Source organism: Alligator sinensis, unplaced genomic scaffold, assembly GCF_000455745.1.
Source record: "Alligator sinensis unplaced genomic scaffold, ASM45574v1 scaffold1308_1, whole genome shotgun sequence".
Classification (NCBI taxonomy): Eukaryota; Metazoa; Chordata; order Crocodylia; family Alligatoridae; genus Alligator; species Alligator sinensis.
The window spans coordinates 738,632-744,854 of NW_005842416.1; the positions used below are offsets into that span (position 1 = coordinate 738,632).

The following is a 6,223-nucleotide window of genomic DNA, read 5'->3' on the forward strand; positions in this document are numbered from 1 at the left end:
CCCCCCCCCAGACTCGCCAACTCCTGCAGCACCCAAACTGATGCAAGAAGCTGTGTGGTCCCCATAAAGATTGGAGAGGTTTGGGTTAATGGTAGTGCCATAGCAATGAAGTTTAGCACTTCAGGCGAAACTTGCAGCAGCACCCTGCCCTTGCCCCACACACAGACCTGGGGGGCACACGCCCCTTCAAACAAGCCACTTATTGCTCCGCTTCTTTTCCCACCCCAGCTGACCAGCACTTGTTGGTGTCCCTTTGCTTCGGTGCCTGGGACGGGTGCCCTGCTTGCTTTCCCCGCCCTGCCCCACTCCCTTGCTACGGCACTGGTCAATGGGCTTGAGGACTCTGGCTCAGGTCAGACAACTGTCCATGCACAGCATGTAAAGGTTGAAGTACATTCCTCTACTGGGATGCAGTGGTAACTTGTAGGGGGTGTGCCCCCTGACCAGCAGCGCTTGCTGCTTAGGCAACAGGCAGAGGGTCAGGTGGGAGCACCGGTGCCACCTCTGAAAGTGCCCCCTGTGCAGTGGAGTGCCATGGCACTTCCAGAAGTGGCCACAGGCATCAGCTGTGGGGGGCACCCCCCCATTAGTAGGATTGGCCAATGGGGGACCCCCTGGGTTGCTAACTGGTCGCTGGGGAAGAGCATGTGCTGCTCTTTTTCCCCCCCCCCCGACTAAGGCGGCACCAGTTGCCCATCCTGGGATGTCTTTTGTACCTGTATCCACGGGGATACCTGCCCCTTCCCTGTGGTGTATTGATGCTGACAGTTGGTGAGTGTAAGGGCCAAGTAAGAGCTGCTGTGGCCTCCCAATTGGCCTACCTAGTGATACTGGGAGAGACTGGGGCTCGATGGATTTACTGCTACGGCTGCTGAATGCAGAGGCTCCTGACTGGTTCTAATCCACTGTAGCCTACATTTGGGGAGATCTTTCCTTTTAGGGAATCTGAGCTGTTTAGGCCGCAACCCTGGCCACACCAAGAACAGATTCGGCAGAAGCCCTCCTTTACCAATAGAAGCACTTGGGAAGGGGTTGCAGTGCAATGTAACTTAAACCCTCCAGAAAGGGGAACTATCATGTCAGGGCCCACTGAGCCTGGCTGCAGACCAGAACTGGGTCAATTGGGAATGACCCAGGATGTTTTTTGTGGGACCCGCAGGAAGATCCAGTGTTTGTGAGACTATATGGCCAACTAGCCTGAGCTAACTGACTTGTCCTTAACCCCCCTTTTGAACTACAGGGGAACCTTCTAGTTTGAATGACTGAAGACCAGGCTATAGGAACTTGGCAGTCCCAGATGGCAGTACCCTGGCCTTACTACCAGCAGGTGCTAAGATTTGGCTGATGACATACCCTTGGGGAGGTCATATGGAGCAAGAGAACTCAGAGCCGGGTGCTAGCGAGAGTTTTCTAGCCCAGAGGGTACAATGAGATTAAGAAGTACTGTGCCTTGTGACCCGAGTGCCAGTTAGTAGCACCCTGGCTTGACCCTAAAGCCCCATTGATACCCCATCAGAGTGGATTTGGTTAGCCCCCTGGAGCCCAGCACCTGAAGTGCTTGGTTTATATTTAGCTCTTGTGGACTATGCTACCCAGAGGCTGTAGTGATTCAGATGGCATCCACCCAAACTGTGGCCTTGGAACTAATACAGATTTTTTTTCCTGGGTGGATATCTCAAAAGAGGTCTTAACCAACCAGTTTTGTTTTATTTATTTATTTTTTGTCTTGGCTGTTACAGGAGGTTTGGGGTTTACTCAAAGTCCAGTCAATCAAGCCCTTGGTGTACCACCCCCAAACTGATGGATTCATTGAGTGACTAAACTGGATGCTTAAAGGGGATGTATGGTGGAGCACCATTGGGGTGCTAGCCACTTAGTGGGTTGTTGCAGGCTACAGAGGAGCTTGCAGGGTGAGTGTCAGGGAGACACTCTCCCTGGTAGCCATTTTAAGGGGGAAGGTGTGTGGCAGTGCACCTTTGGGTGCCTGCCGCTTTAAGGCTGAGAGCAGGCAGCCAGCAGGTGTGGGTCAGCTCTGAGGTGGCCATTTTAAGATCCAGGCTCTCGGAGCTAAGGCAGCAGTCTGCTGCAAGCAGCCAGGGGGCAACAACACCTGGCTGAGCTGCTGCTCACAACACCCTGGACGTAAGGGTGGAACTATGGGGATGGCAGGAGGTTCCTAGAGGACCCAGTGGGGTTCTGAGCTGTGGGAAGAAGGCTAAGACCTAGTAAGAGCAAGGCCTAGCCTAGGCATGGGGCTAACAGCTTGTAGGTCTACAAAGCAGCCAGGGAAGTCCTAGAGTAGATTTGGCAGGGGTGCAGCCTGGGGCTCATGAGCCCCGTTCAGAATGAAGCCATGTTATTATGATCTCTGGGGCTCTAAGCAAGCCCAGTTTGAGATGGCTGTATGGTGGGGCCCAGAAGGGGATCCCCTGCTGCCCAAGGAGGTCAGCTGCTGTGATGCTGGAACCAGAGTACCCCGGCTAGTCAATGCAAAAAGGCCAGGGCTGGAAGGCGGAAGGGCAATGAAGCCTAACATGAGGGGCAGGTCTGGGCCATGATGGGCTATCTGGCACCCCAACTGACCTGGAGGTGAGGTCAGAGCCTAAGGAGGTTGAAAGTCCCCTCTATGAGGGGGACATCACTATCTAGGGGAAGAAAGGCTCAGTAAGCAGGCATGAAGGAGGCTAGAACTAAGGTCCTGTAGAGAGAGCAGCCTTGGGATAATATGTAGCCCAGCAGGGGAACAGCAGGTAGGCCTGCATTAGTCCTGGGTATGACTTGAAACTGTACCCTGCTGGGGATGGGTGGTCTGGTAGGGCCATACATGGCAGGGCAGTCCCCCAGAAATGCCAGGCCAGTTACCTCCCTGGTGAAAGGTGGGTAGGGGCATCTTAAAACCCCAGCACCCACATCCTGGTGGGCTACCCACATCTAAGGACGGGCATGGGGGCCAGGCACATCTCTGAACACCTGTACCCTGGGGTGCAAGACCCCAGAGGCTCCAGTGAGGGGGCATAGATGCAGAGCAGCTCAAGTGAGAGGGCTTATGTGGAAGGCCCTAGAGAGAGGGCATATGTTAAAGTGAAGGGCTAGCAAGAGGGTACAGATGGAAGGCCCTAGTAAGAGGGCATAAGATAAAGTCCCAGGAAGAGCAGTGTGGCCAAGGTTGATCTTTGGATGCCTGAGGCTATAGTTGGGCCTCAGGCCAAGTGATGCATCTCAGTGGGAGTTACGGGTGGAAGGAGCAAGCAGTTGGCCCCAAGGAGTGGGCAAGAGTGACAAGGTATCTGGAGAGGGGCCTGGGTCAGAGCTCCACCCAGGATGAAGCAAATTAGTTGGTCACCATTCAGATGAGTTACGAGATGGTCAGAGAGACCATGCACTGGCCAACCAAGGAGTGTGAGTAGGCAAGTCTGATGGCCTACATGGTTGCTCAAGGGAACAGGGCAGGTCAGGTGTGGCCCAGTGAGGGGCAGTGTGTAAGAGACCCACTGAGATGGGGTGGAGTGCAGGAGGCCCCAGTGAGAGGGGGAGGTATGAATGAGGCCTGTTGGGGCAGAGGGAAAGGATGAATGCCTGAGCAGCAAGGGGATGAGTTTGGCCTGGCCATGAGCTGGAGCAAAGAGCAGCTCTAGGATGCCATCTGCAAGGCATGAGACATAATAAGGGAAGGTCGGAGTCATGTATAGTGCCCCTGGCATCAGGGCAGTAAAATGGGCATCCTCCTGCATGCTACACCAGGTGAAGAAACGACAAGTTGTGGCAGGCGAGACTGGGTGGACTGACCTACTTAGACAGGTGGGCGGGCCAATGTTGAGAGACAGCCCAGAGATGGCCCCCTGTCATAGGATGTTATGAAAGTTTGTGTCAGATGAGCCTTGCAATTGTGACTGGCTACTCCCTTACTTCCTGTTTACCATTCAGGAGGTACCCCAGTCCTTGACTGACATCTTTGCTGTTCAAGCTATTATAGGAGACAGCCCTGAGGGATGATGTACTTATTGTAGGAATCATGGCAGACCCAGACCTCCATGGCACAATGTCCTATAATACGTCTTAAATTTATATGAACGCCTGGATTTGGTGGAGGCGCTTGGAAAGGAAAACCTGAAAGCTGCCCAGCACAGGCAAGAACAGCACTACAATAAGGGGTCCAACTGCAAGTACATCAGCCAGGAGAGTAAGTGCTACTCCTACTGCCATCACCAGAAAGCAAACTATTGCCAAAAGGACAAGGCCCATTTAAAGTACTACAGCAAGTTGGGTGAGCTGACTACAAGATATGCCTCATAGGGAAACATTGTGAGTCACAGGTATATCATGTCAACCATTTAAAGCCCTGGGTTGCCTGAGATGCATGTCTCATGGCCCTGAACTGAAAGATGACCACTTAAGAGGCTCTGGATCCTCCCACCTGTCTACCAGCAGGGTCCATTTTTTGGGGAGGAACTGACCCTGGCCTCACCATTTTGGGGTGGAACTGACCGCAGCTCAGCAAGGGGACATGAAAGCCATGCTTTCGGTAAACATCTCCCTAAATTCTGAGAGACCAGGCAAGACCACACTGGTGGAGCACCAGATGCACCATCCAAAGAGTACTCTTGCAAATTGTGGTGTGGCTAGGGACACAGTCTGGCAATAAATGACAAGGATGCTAAACCTGGGGGTGATGGGAGAATCTGCAAGTGAATGGAGCAGCCCCATTGTATTAGTCCCCAAGCCTGACCACTCTGTCAGGTTTTGTATCTATCTTTTTCCACAGGGTCAGAGCAGTATCAAAATGAAATGCCTACCCCTTGCTCTAGGATAGATGAATTGGTTATGCCAAGTAGGTCAAGCGGGTGCTCAACCACCTGGGCAACAGTGATCATCGCCTGCTGGAATTCCCCATCCAGGGCAAGGTGGCACAGCCGTGCAGCAGCCCTGGACTTCAGGAGGGCAGACTTCAATGTGGTAAGGAGAACAGTCAGGGAGGCACTGAGGTTCTGGCAGGGAGAGGAGTCAGGGGTCCAAGAAGAGTGGTCGTTCCTTAAAGAGACGATCCTCCAAGCCCAAAGAGAGGTAATCCCAATGCAGATCAAAGGGGGCAGGAGGGCGCAAAAGCCGCCAAGGCTCACCAAAAGCATATGGGAACATCTCCTGACTAAAAGGGAGGTGTACACCCAATGGAAGGGTGGGGCCATCACCAGGGAGGACTATACCACAGTTGCTTAGGGCTGCAGGAGGGCGGTCAGGAAGGCCAAGGCGGAGATGGAACTGGGTCTAGCAACCCGGATCAAAGACAAGAAGAAGTGTTTTTGGTTTTTTTGTTTGTTTGTTTAAATACATAGGGGGTAAAAAGAAGGTGCCAGGTAACCTGGGGCCTCTGCAAAACACGCTAGGAAATCTGGTTGTCACACCAGATGATGAAGCTAACCTATTTAACAATTTCTTTGCCTCCTTTCGCGGGGCTGGTCCGTGGCCGCCCCCCCCCCCCCCCCACAACCGGGACCTCCATAGACCCCAGGGGAGGTGCACCCAGACCTAGGGTCAATGAGGATCTAGTTGGGGGAACTTCTGGAGGGACTGGATGTATTTAAATCAGCTGGTCCTGATGATCTCTACCCCAGAGTGCTGAAGGAATAAGTCTGTGGAAGCAAAGAATGGCTGAGGCCTCAGGCGGGGGAGAGAGAGAGATTCCTTAGATAAGAGGAAGATGACCATTAAAGCTGTCTTGAAGGACACAAAACAGATAGCCCCAAGGCAGGAAAAGCTAGTTTAGGAAACCCGTTGTCTTGAATTTATAAAAGGTTAATTGCCCTTGTTGTAAGGCAGAGAGCCAGGGGGAATCTTCCCTTTAACGGTCTCTCTTCGATAGCTATAGAAATAGTTTCTACCTGACCTGATTCCAAATTCTACAGCGTGTTTTTTTTTTTTTTCCATGATAAGTCATTGTGGGACCTCTGGCACAGCTTTACGAACACTCGTGGTGCTCTTGTGTGGTGCCAGAGGACTGGAAAAGGGCCAGTGTGGTTCCCATTTTCAAAAAAGGGAGGAAGTGGGGGGGGACCCAGGAAACTATAGGCCTGTTAATCTTACCTCGATCCTGGGGAAGCTTTTTGAGAGAATTATCTTGGTGCATGTCCATGAGGGGCCAGCAGCGGAGGCTATGTTTAGGGGCAACCAACACAGGTTCATTAGAGGCAGGTCCTGTCAGACCAACCTGGTGGCCTTCTATGACCAG

At 52.7% G+C, this 6,223-nt stretch overlaps 1 long non-coding RNA gene across 1 annotated transcript in view; it reads left to right on the forward strand.

The window, feature by feature from the left end:
* LOC102386105 overlaps positions 1 to 6,223 on the forward strand; it is an 18,499-nt gene that overhangs the window by 284 nt on the left and 11,992 nt on the right. The gene's annotated exons all lie outside the window — the stretch shown is intronic.